This window comes from Armigeres subalbatus, chromosome 1 (assembly GCF_024139115.2).
Source record: "Armigeres subalbatus isolate Guangzhou_Male chromosome 1, GZ_Asu_2, whole genome shotgun sequence".
In the NCBI taxonomy this organism is placed as follows: domain Eukaryota; kingdom Metazoa; phylum Arthropoda; class Insecta; order Diptera; family Culicidae; genus Armigeres; species Armigeres subalbatus.
In genome coordinates, this window is record NC_085139.1 from 291,637,884 (window position 1) to 291,651,038 (window position 13,155).

The window sequence follows — 13,155 nt, forward strand, 5'->3', positions numbered from 1 at the left end:
GGACTTGAGATCTACGCACTCTCTTCCGTTCGGAATTCTATAATTTTTGCCGAGGATCGCACAGCCGAGCGCTCGGTTCGTGAATTTCTGCCGATATCTTGTCTTGTCTTGTCTTAGCACATGCACAGTCAGTATTGAAAAGCATCCCGAGCATTTTCTTGTCTGCATTTATATTTGCAGCATATCATAAATATGATACAAATATTAAAATGGCTAGGTCCACCGAGCAGGCTTTAAACTGGGAGATAATTCATAATTCACCGGAAATCAGAATATTCATTATGTTGTAATGAATAACATGATCGACGAAGTGTTTTGAATTCCCGAAAGGAAGAAGCGGGGACATCCGTACCAACCGTTTCATATTCAGGGGATAAATGAAAGCGTGACGGAGGGAGTGACATTGCTAAGAAGAACTTCAAGGGATGGAACACAGGTATTTCTCCCATATGTCCTGGCTCTTATGCCTAGGTTAAAGCGCCATTACTCGCTCTCTGAAACGAAATAATAAAAAAACAAAACGGATTATTGAAACACTGTTGAAAAACAAATTTACAATATAAATGTAATATACTTACTTTTTACTTACAAACTACTTACAAGAATCAGCATTCAATTTTCCAGAATAACATTAAATTATTAGCTTTCAAAGCTTCACTAAACTGATCAGCAGTTGAATGCTCAGTAAAAACAGAACATGAATTGGCTGCCTATGATAGAAATTACTCATGTGTTCAATTTGCACGAAATAAATGATATTGATTGTATATATCACAAAGAACAATGGCTCCGTAAAGTGTTATACACGCCTGAGCCTACCAAATAAACAAATTGGGAAAAAAAATTTGCACGAAATATATGACAAGAAATGAAAATATCGATCCGCATCTACGTCAACAGCCTATAGTGGCAATTTTAAATAAATATATCATTATTTCATCTTTAATAAGTAGCTTGCTTCAGTGGTTACAAAGTGTAGTATGAGATACAAATGTGTTACACAGAATGCCCAGAAATCGGATTGAAATTTATCTTCTTAGAAAATTCCAGGGTGACCACTAAACTTCCATTTTAAAATTCACGCATATTTCCCGACTTTTTCCCGATATTTTTGAAAAATTCCCGATGCAATTTTGAAGATTTCAAATTTTCTATTCCAATCTCAAAAAAAATCCTGATTGATTATATTTTATTCAAAAAGTGCTTTTAATTTTCGTTTGCTGACATAAATTTATTTAGTTTTAGTGCCTCAGTCAATTTTTTGGCTAATTTAAGATCAATTTTTAAGGCCTCTAACAATGTATTTTAAAAATCGATAGTTCTAAATCAACATTTGAAAAGTGTGTAACAGCCAAAATTTATCCTTTCCAGTTCTTTGTCTATATGCAGGGAAGAATAAAGATGACTCTTACGCTCTTTTCAAATGTTGGTCAAGAGTAAAACTGAAGTAAAGAAGCCGTTGAGAGAATAAACATTTTTACATCCATCTTCTTCCAGCCCTAGGCTGGCTCATCTCTTCTGCCACCACTCTAATAAAAATAATAATTATTATAACCTTCATGTTCGTCATTGCTTGTTACCCATCTCTATTTTTTTTCTCAATCTATTTTCAGTATTTGAGACTCATTTTACTTTGACCATTGATGTATTATTGATTTGATTATTTCTACTATTGCTACCTACACATCCAGATTTTATTATGGCATCATACTCCAGTCCTTACTTCATCCTGTTGCTGGTTTAACAAACATGTAAATCATTAATCTAAAGCACTTCTTCTGTACAGCGTTACCATGTGTTAAAATTAAGATGTTAACAACGAATGACCAGAGATTGTTGAGAAGTGTGCCTTGAATTGGACATAATTGGAAATACTCGACCAATGTCGACAAGTCTCCAGACAAAACTCGAGTCGCTTTCAAGAGAATATCGATAAAGCATCTTCAGGAATCCACAAGCTGCAACGAAATGCTAATTAGCTATTTCTCGGATTCTCGGAGATATCCTTGGGCTTAGAAACCTGCCGAAGCGTAGGTGGCATGTTGCTTTCCATCATCACTACAGAGGGGCCCTCGGCGAGGGCTCTAGATTCGGCATTACAGAGTTCTGATTTCAATATCATTTTCATTATACATTCAACAAAGCCGAATAATTTTAAACGTTACGTGAAAAACATATGCATTTAAAATATTAAATAATGTTTTTTGCCTTTCTCGTATACTAAGTATACGGTAAAGGCTATATGATCGCTCCAAAAACAAACTTTTTATAGAAGGCCCGGAGACCCATAGTGTTATATACCAATCGACTCAGTTCGACGAATCGAGGTGATGTCTGTGTGTGTGTGTGTGTGTGTATGTGTGTGTGTATGTGTGTGTGTGTGCGCAAAACTACTCAACAAAATGTCACTCATTTTCGCTCGCAACAGATTGCACTCGACGCAGAATCTTGTCCCATTGTTTCCTTTTTGAAATTGGCCATATCGGACTATGGGATCGAAAGTTATGGCCAAAACACAAAATCATACGAAAAATCGTGTGAAAAATGTCACTCATTTTCGGGCACTTATCCTCAACCGATTTGCTCGCAACAAGTTGCATTCGACGCAGAATCCTGTCCCATTGTTTCCTATTTGAAATTGGCCAGATCGGACTATGGGATCGAAAGTTATGGCCAAAATACAAATTCATACGAAAAAATCGCGTAAAAAATGTCACTCATTTTTCGGGCACTTACCTTCAACCGATTTGCTCGCAACAAATTGCATTCGACGCAGAATCCTGTCCCATTGTTTCCTATTTGAAATTGGCCAGATCGGACTATGGGATCAAAAGTTATGGCCAAAACACAAAATCATACGAAAAAATCGTGCTAAAAATGTCGCTCTTTTTTCGGGCACTTATCCTCAACCGTTTTGCTCTGAACAAATTGCATTCGACGCAGAATCCTGTCCCATTATTTCCTATTTGAAATTGGCCAGATCGGACTTTGGGATCGAGAGTTATGGCCAAAATACAAATTCATACGAAAATATTGCGTAAGAAATGTCACTCATTTTTCAGGCACTTATTCTCAACCGATTTGCTCGCAACAAATTGCATTCGACGCAAAATCCTTTCCCATTGTTTCCTATTGAAAATTGGACATGTAGGACTATGGGATTGGAAGTTATGACCAAAATACCATTTTAGCCTTTTTATACGAAAAGGCTGTATGTTCGCTCAAAAACCAAACTTTTACAGAAGGCCTGGAGACCCATAGTGTTATATACCAATCGATTCAGCTCGACGAACTGAGATGATGTCTCTGTCTCTCCCACTTCATACGGGAGTTTGGCAGAAAGACGGTCATGAGATTTATATCATAACAAATATTGCCCTCCGCTCGCGTGATGGGAATGACATTTTCGTTTTCTTTTTGTGTAGTCGGAGCTTCAGTTCAACTAACATCCAAAAGTGATATCCTTAAAATATATGACTGGGTGAAATAAAACAGGGTTATGTACGTCAAAAAGATTGGAAAAGGAAACAAAAATGTCGAAATTCTTATTAGCATATTATAGATCAAGCTGAAAACCGAACCGAGGTCCCGCGAAATCGCATTTTCTCGCATTTCCGGATGTTGCAACTGCATCGCGAGTAGTGCGCAACTGTGCCATAGTCGGGCACCACTCGCGATGCAGTTGCGACATCCGGAAATGGGACAAAATATGATTTTCGGTTTTCAACTGGATCTACAATATCTTTGCCATAAATAATCTGATTTTCATAGAACGGACAAAGAAATTTGTCTTTATTACTCCTAGCCACTAGCTCATCTTTTTTCAAGCACACACATTTTACGAAGTTCGAGAAAGGCACCATCACCGCTAGGTGGATTAATCTGGGTTTTCATGTTATACACTACAATAATTATACATGATTAATAAAATGCACACCTGGTGACTTTTTTCCCCAATTTTTTGTGTAATTTTAAGGAATGTCCGACTTTTTCCCGCATTTCCCGCATGGACTTTCAATTCTCATTGGCCACCCTGAAATTCACTATGCGTTTCGATTTATTGTAATCTGCTCTTCAGATTTCACATGAGAGCTCACTCACTCACATGCACAATCCAATCACAAAGATCAACAAGTATCCCACAAAGTAAATTTGAATTATAGAATTGAGTTGAGAGACTGAGAGACTGAGACTGAGAATCAACTAATTATAATCGGAAAGACAAAACTGAAAAAACGCCAAATATTTTAGCCAAAAAAACAGTTTTTTTTTGCTATATTAGCAAAGCACAAAAGATCCTCTGTTCCTGGCGTAGAATCATTTCTAAAGAATCATTTTTAAAGACAATAGAAACAATAGTGAAAATAGTCACAGTGTGGCATTGAACACGTGGCGCAAAATTAAAATCGGAACACTTGCTGCATATCACTGAAGAGGCAGTCATCATCATAACTATCTATCCATTGCTAAAAAAAAGAATAGTTCTGGCTTTCAAATCTTTCTAGAATATGCGGAATGTTTGCGTTTAACAGTAATTTTAGCTGCGTTTGGCGCGGCGAAATATAGTGCTTCAACCCTATGGAATTTGAACACTACTGGTTTACCGAAATGAAGAAAGGAGCTAATCCACCACACGTCTCTCATACATTACATTGCAGTGTTCAATACAACGATTCGCAGACTGTATTCAAATGTTTTTTTTATTGTAATGTTTCATGCTAAAATGGATTATAATTATAATTATAATTATTATAGATTATAATTATAATTAAAATTATAAATTATAATTATAATTAAAATTAAAATAGATAATTGAACAACACCATTATTGCGTTGTACACACATATATGTTTTAAAATTTGGAAAGTTTACATACCCTTCAAAGGGTTTCAGAAGATCCGGTATCCAATCCGTCAAATCGACGCTTGAATCCCCGTCCACTAAAGAGAACAAGTCGTTTCGAGGATTTGATACTGAAATAGTTGAGAAGTAGTGAAAATGGTTTGATCTCACCAATTTTCCGGAAGTTATTTTCTGGCAGCGTATGCAAAAGAAACCTCCAGCATGGAAGTCGGTCTTTCCTTGAATTATTTTTTCACGTCATTGATTGAGTCCATTCTTTGGCTGGTTTGATAGAATTCCAGCAGCTTCAATCCGGTACAGAAAAGGGAGCTAGCTTGCAAGGTAGCGACTGTATTCCAGCCAAAAAAATTAAGAAGCAGCAACGCATTCCACGGTCCGGTGCCCATTTGTTATGCATGACACTGACACTGGCACATAATGGCGCACTTACATAATCACATATCTTTTCACATCCATATCCGCCAAACAGTAACTTGGAAAGTTCACAAAAATGTTGTGAATTTCTGCCGATATCTCAGATGAAAAAGAAAGATGAATATTTGTTAACTCAGATGAATATTTGTTAATTGTGGCTCTTGTTACTCAAAGTATCAATATGCATTCGATGATATTCACAACATCTACTGGAAGGTCAATACATCGTTAGATAGCCTTGTGGGCATTAAAAGTTTCGAAATGTATGAAATCGTGCTTCATCACGCAAAGTATCGAAATGCATTCAATTAAAAAGGCAGGAACACCGTCGAAACTATTGAATGCATTCCTTACGTCGAGAGTCACTACTGCAGAATAGCGAACACTCCTCCTCTTACGCTGGATAGCTATCTCCGCGGATTTGGTAACCGACAAGATAGCGTCTACGGATCCTCCGGTGGTTTTACCGCCTTTGGCAATAGGACCAAGCTCTGCCTTTTCCATTCTTCAGGGAAGACTCCCTCTTCCAGGCATCTCTGCATGACAGATCTGAACATCTCGGGAGAGTCAGCAATGGCCAGGTTCGGAATACCATTGTCCACCATAGGAATGGCCTCCCATTCCTAGGGTGGACTTTCCTAGGCATGGTGGCATCGCATGCACGCGAGAGTACTGTTACCAGCTGCTCGCCGCTCAGACCGAGAGTATTGTGCTCGCGGCGGAGCGCTTCCTTAAACACCTCGTCATCGAAGTACGATGTCTTCCACATACGAGGGCTAGGCCTCGCCCCTTCTTCCGTCCGCTGAATGCTGGTCGTATAGTCGATACTGTAGCGAACCGCCAGGTGGTCGCTGTGAGTGTAGCCATCATCTACCCTCCAGTTCGAACTACTCGTTTGGCCAGGGCTCCAGAACGTAACGTCGATAATCGACTCGGCCCCGTTCCAGCTGTAGGTACTTTTGGTACCGACATTGGCCAAGTCCACATCCAACATGGCCAGTGATTCCAGCAGGATCTGCCCTCGTTGATTCGTGGAACGGCTTCCCCATTCCGCGGCTTAAGCGTTGAAGACTCCCGCTATCACCATCGGCCTACGCCTCATCATGTTAGCCGTCAAGCAATCCAGCATGCGGCCTAGCTGCACGATCGACCATCGAGGAGGCGCATAGGAGCTGCAGAAGAAGACCCCGTTGACTTTGGCAATGACGAAGCGCTCATGTGTCGAAGACACCAACTCTTGGACTGAGTATTTCCCGTTGCCCATATCGCCGCCATTTTAGACCCATCGGTGACCCAATTACCGTTCCTGGCGGGTACCAGGTAAGGATCCGCTATGATGGCGTTATCCGTCCCCATTCAGCAACTGACTGACACAGCAGTTGCTGTGCTGAATCACAGTGGTTCAGGTTTAGCTACGTTACCCATGGGGTGCTTGCTGTTCGCAGCTTTGCTGGAACAAATCAAATAATTGGGAGGGTTCGTGCAGCATTGTGCCTTATATCCCTCCAATCCGCAGCTTCGACAGAGCTTGTTTTTGTCAGAGCCTTTGCAGTCCCATTGCTTGTGCCCCGGTTCCAGGCACTTGAAGCAAACTTCGGGTTGCTCATATATGCCCACAGGGCACACCGACTCTCCCGCCTAGATGCTCCCTAACTTGACTACCTTGGAGGCGTCCGCTGCAGATAGCCGAACCAATGCTACCTGTGTCCCTGTCGGCCCTTTCCGTAGCCGAACGGTTGTGGTGGGCATCTCCAGGTCCAGGTCTTTAACCCTCGCCCAGGTCTTTAACCCTCGCCCAGGTCTTTAACCCTTAGATACACCTCCGTCATGAGTGCCCTCACCTTGACCGTCTCGCCTAGGACTTCCTCCGCCAACTTCTTGTAGGCGGCGCCCTTTTGCGAGACGCCCCGCTTCCGCACGAGGATCATCTGCCCCGTTGGAGCAGTCACCCCTGACGTGCCCGCGAATACTTGAGCCTCAGTCTCTGGGTAGACTTTGGCACCACCGTCTTTGCTGGCACGACCTCGGTCGATTTGACCTTGCCCGAGTCCGCGAATCCTTGGGCCTCAGTCTGGATAGACCATGACTCCACGGCCGTCCCGGCCGCCTTCTCCAGCTTGGCGTCTAACATCGACTTTCGAAGTTTCCCCTTGAGGTCCTTGCTGATATTATGCTTCGATGACGCAAAGTCGATGATGGCGTCCAGCTGTTCCATCGCCACCTCGAAGGCCGAAAGCCCATCGCGTTTGCGGTTCAACGCCCTCACAAGCCATGGGCCGTCCATAACCTCTACCGGCGTAGCCGGGGAGAAGGTTAAGTGACCCACGCTGGCGCTGCGCACCGAGCTGCCGATTATTGCCTCTGGCCTCCTAGGCGGAGACCTGAACAACCCACCTCTTGCGAAGGGGTTGTCGCCTACACTACTACCACTAATTGAAGAAAATTGAATTGGTTTTCCATTTTGATCCAACGACTTGCTCGGGAAAAGAAGTCCACCACGCCAGAGCCCAGCATGACGCAATAAGGGACAATTACTATGGATGGTGCTCAGGTTAAAGGCTCACAGGCTCTGTTAAAGGCCTAGCTCATTATTTCACCCCCCTGGCCATGCATCCTCTCGGCACGGGTCGCTTAACGCCTTGGGATTAGGGGTTAGGGACGATGGTCCACTTGATCGCACCGCTTTACTCTAGCTGATGTCAGAAGGACAACAGTGCCCAGGCTGCACTACCAGCTAAGTACAAAACCCTTAGCTGGCGGTCGATTGTCATCAGAAGTCCCGTGGAAGCGTGAGATTGGAACTTGTGAGGACCAGAGCTGTGTAGATCGCTCCTTCCCAAATGTCAACTCACCATTTCGCAGCCCTGTGGCTGGCGACGTGTTGCCATGGACCGAGCCGAATGGAGAAGACTCTTACATACCGCACAGGCCACTTCGGCCTTAGTCTGAATAAATAAATAAATAACGAGAAAGGCACCATCGCCGCGCTGCCATGAGTAGATTTTATATGCGCGGTGCAATACTGAATAATAACAATAAATAATAACAATACCTTAGAAAAAAATCTCCGTATTTCAGCAACCGAAACGTCATTTATACTGAGATCTCGGTAGAATCATGTTTTCTATTACTCGGCAATGTCCGACTCGTAAAAATAATTTTAAAAAAATGCTGCTCTCTCGGCTAAAAAAATGTGTAACATAAAGAATTTTATTTTAAGTGGGTCGGCCAAAAACAGTTAGAACTTCCCAGCCCCACCGTATTTGAGTTATCTTGCATATTTGTTACATATGGTGCAGTTTACCCTAGCACCAGTGGAATAAGTCTCCAGTTTCAGCTTAATGCAACTCCTGCCAGGTCATAGTTGGCTTAGGTAATACATTCATAGTTTACGTTACACGAGACCCCGTTCTATGCCAAACGCTACCCTGACGGCAGTGCACAATCTGTCACATGCCCGCGACGTGGTACACAACGCAGCGAAGTACTGGAAGCATGTGATATGAAGTGCAGAACAACAGACAGCTGCCCTGCCGTAATCTGGCAATGTGACGTATACGCCATTTTCCAAAAATAGTGTTTATGAGTATAGTACTCATCGTACTCTATAACAGAGAAATGGAAATCATGTAGGGTATCTGTTCCATTATTAATAACATGCTCCTATATACATAACATTCACAAAACAGGCAATTTATGCTCAATTTGTGTCGTGTTTTGCTGTTTTCCGGCGAGCTCACTGCTGAAAAAAATTACAAAAATGAGAAATAAAACAATAAGCGCACCAATTATGGTATGAATTCAAGGAGCAGTTCCCCTATGTTGTAAAGTGGTGCATACGTCACATTTCCAGATTACGGCAGTGCCTCTCGCATGCTGGCAAACCATGCGCGTAAGTACGTAGCACCAACCAAAAAGTGGCTACTAAGGAAGAACGCGCGTGTAAAAACTAGACCTGTGCGCCGATCGAAAATTTGTCGGCGGCGGCGTCATAGGTTATTGTCAGCCAGCGGCGTCGGCGTTACGCCGTTGGGAATCGGCGGCGTGGGTCAGCGTGAGCTTATTTGTGGCAATAGAAATTTTCCGAAATTCTTCCACAAATTCCTCCCTTAATTCCACTCCACAGCTCTGAAAGCTGCTCCAGGAACTACTCCGAAAGTTCCTCCGGAAGATCCTCCAGGAATTCCTCCGGAAGTTCCTCCAGGAATTCCTCCGGAAGTTCCTCCAGGAATTCCTCCGGAAGTTCCTCCAGGAATTCTCAAGGAAGATCCTCCAGGAATTCTCATGGAAGTTCCTCCAGGAATTTCTTGGGGTGTTCTTCCAGGAATTCTTCTGATAGTTTCTCTAGGAAAGTTCCTCTGGCAGTTCTTCCAGTAATATATCCGGAAGTTCCTCAAGAACTTCTCCGAAAGTTATTCCAAGAATGCATCGGAAATTTTTTCCACGAATTTCTCTAAAAGTTCCTCCAAGAATGCCTCCGTCAGCTTCTCCAAGAGTTCCTCCAGGAATTTATGTCGGTAATTCTTTCACATTTTTTTCAAGAATTCCTCCGGAAGTGCCTCTATAAATGCATCAGGATATTTGTTCAGGAAATCCTCGAGAAGTCCTGTAACTTCTTAAATAATTACTCATAGAATTTCTCCTGAAATTCTCTCTGAAGTTCCTCTAAAAACTCTTTCAATAACACTTAATAAATCACTTCGCAAACACTACAGAAATGACCACGATGACTCTTCAGATCTTCTTCTTATTGGCATTGCATCCCCCGCTGGTCTTGCTTTGTAGCCGCGCATCTTACCGTACGGCTAAGGATGGTCTTTTAAGATATTTCTTCTGGATTCCAAAATTTACATGGAAAATGGTTCAAGTATTCTTGAAGAACTTCTTATGGAAATTAATTTGCCAAATCTAGATCTAGAAATTTTTACGCTCATTCTTCTGGGAGTTCTTCTGGAAATTCCTCCAAGGATTTTTCAGGAAAGTCGATTACAAATAAATTATTCTGGAAATGAATTCTTTGGATTTTTTTGTAGGAATTCTACCGAAAAAAAAACCAAGAATTCCTTCAAAAATTTCTCCAAGAATCTCCCCGGAAATTCCCATGGAAACTTCTTCAGAATTTCTCCATGAATTCTCCCAGAAAACCTTACAGGGTGTTTTCGGGAAATTCCTTCCAAAGATACCTACGAGAATATCTGCGAAAAATTATTCAAGAGCTCTTCCAGAAATATCTCTATTTGTTTTCCTGGAAATTTGTTTGGAGAATTCCTCAAGGAACTGCAAGGAACTGGATTTTTTTGGGAACATCCAATATGATGATCAATGCATGAAGTATTTCTTGAAGGAATTATAATTTAAGGATTTTCTAAATGAGTTTCTGTGGAAATTCTAGAAGTAGATACATATAGTAGATATAACTTGGCTGTTTTTCCGACAGGAGGATAAATCTAGACTTAAAATGCCATCGGCGTGGTAAAAAAATATTCAGCGGCGTTGTCAATAGATTCTTCTGAATTCAGCAAGCCTGCGACCCCAGAGAAGATATTGGGATACAGTCGGCTAAGGTCAGTCAAAGTGGAGCTTCCGCTGTCAGGGAACTTTTCTTCGGAGTAAGTTCACCAAATATCGATTTCGGATTGACGCGAAATTGAACCATTTTGCCTTCCAGATACGCATCGTGCCGCAACAGTAGGGTCGTCTTCATTGTCTCGGTATTTGACTTGACTTGCCACAAGTACGAGATACTGAAGACCTGAAGATTACCTTATACTACTACTGGTGAGGTTCTAATAAGTAATACTCAGTAGGTAGAATGGAATGGAACAGTACTCACTCGTTTTATGACTAGGAAAGACATTCCACTAAAAAGCATTAAATAATTTTCTATTAAAGAATTCCATTATGATGTAGTGTCTACCACTGAAATGAAAACAGAAATAAAATTTTGAGTGAAAAACTAAAAATTTAAAAATTCACATAAATAAAGGAAGAAAAAACAATAATACAATTTAGATGAATGAAGTAAAACCATACAAAATCGTGCTGAAGCCAAGCTGTAGAATATGAAAGTGTTTGCTCACTGGTTCACGTGTATCGTGAATGTAAATTAACCTTCCACTATACAAAACACTTTTCTGTCTACACATCTATTAGCACATTCAATGACCCGTGTACAGTCTGTCCTAAACATAGACCCTCATTCTTATTTTCACCATTTTGCCACTGGTCCAACTTTCATTTTTAGCATCACTATTGAACCAAGAGCCACACGTTCGTTATCGTAGCTGCAGCCAATTTCCAGGTAACCTACCCACTATGGCATACCGAAGTCTGCACTCCAAAGGTGACCGATATGCTTCACTTATCGTCCATTGGCAATCTTTCTCGGTCGTTTTTTTTTCTCTTCAAACTAGGCCAAACGTTTTACGGTGCTGTTTGTTCTTACTAATTCGTTACGCAAATGGGGAGCTCGTTCGGGGCATCCCGAGCTGAAACTGAATCGACGACGTCGCGATGTTTTAGGATGGGCGAGAGGTAACAAAAATATATCAATTTATGCTTTCCGACTTGCTTACATCTGTAGCCGGTTAATACAATAAAACAACCATCGCGGCGATCTAGAATATGCGCTCCATTGAATTTGTTCGGACCAATTTTTGGGGAACTGTTCCATTTCCCATGTTACACGTTCTTATATTTGGATACAAAAGAACAAAACCTCAACTTCATTGGGTTCTTTTCCCTTACACGTGTAGTGGGCTATGTATTGTGTGACCGTTTACCGCAATTGAATAAACAAAATCCAGTAGAAAAGATGAATGTTCTGTAAATGTTTGCAAGTTGCATCAGTTGCAGTGAAGTGAAAAGTCAAACAATAAGGGACGAGCTCAGCTCCATTTCTTTATGGGACAAATGTTGAGATGTTGAGATGAGGAACCGATACTAACAGTGAACAGATCTTATATAGAGTACGGCTGTATGTTTCGTTAAGGTGCCTATTCAAATAATCATTTATATGCTGTTGACTGTTGCAGCATCTGAAGAGAATTTGTTCCATTCTGTTGAAATTTTGAATGCATTATTTCAATATAAATGGTAAGAATCACAAGCTGTTTAAATTCATGTTTCACAAAACAAAACAAAAACCAGACAGCTGAGTCATAATATCATAAAATGATTACTTAACAGAAAAAACGCACAGCCGTTCCTCTTTCCAGCACAAACTTGTTGAACGAGAAAGCCAAAAAGGGTATGTTACCAATCACTAACGTATGCTCAAACACACGACACCCGTCTGTGTTGTTCGGCGGTGAGGTAATCGTCAAAGGGCGTGTCATAAATAGGCTGGGGAGACAAATTTGTAAAAAACTTACATGCTCATTCACCGTATCGCGTGAACTTCGCTTATGACACGTATTGGGAGGAATTCCTCTGAAGACGTAGTCCTACATATACATTAGCCGAGCAATATGTGCAGATTGGTTGGTGCCTATGAGTGAGACACACGACACGCAAGAGTCACGAACAAAGTTGCGTCGTAGACTTCTTGTAGGTGACAATCGACATGCATTTTCCTTCAAACATCAGGTACACACATCTGGAGGCAGTTTTTCAAACGATTTCACCTTGCAGTGCACATTCCTTGCGATCTCGTTGAAAAGCCACAACGCAGAGGAAGTGCATGCGAGTTGAACGACGACCGACGCACGGATGCAGTGCGTCATTTTGCCATGTCCATCGCCCATTTCCCGTGCAGCCGGCGGATGAATCAGTCGTTCAATGCAATCGCGTTGTACTCTGGTATTATGAATATTCATCGAATATGCTGCTGATGGGTAGGTATATTAGGTCGACTGTCACGAGAAGCGATGCATATTG

General features: G+C 41.6%; 1 protein-coding gene across 12 annotated transcripts in view; it reads right to left on the reverse strand.

The window, feature by feature from the left end:
* LOC134207720 (uncharacterized) overlaps positions 1 to 13,155 on the reverse strand; it is a 65,325-nt gene that overhangs the window by 16,173 nt on the left and 35,997 nt on the right. Inside the window, exon 1 of one of the 12 annotated variants that reach the window (XM_062683558.1) lies at positions 11,588 to 11,713. The exons of 10 other annotated variants lie outside the window; for them this stretch is intronic. The gene's annotated coding sequence lies outside the window, so the exon portion shown is untranslated. Of the gene's footprint in view, positions 1 to 11,110; positions 11,172 to 11,587; positions 11,714 to 13,155 lie in introns of those variants that run through there. One more of the 12 variants, XM_062683559.1, reaches the window with a different exon arrangement.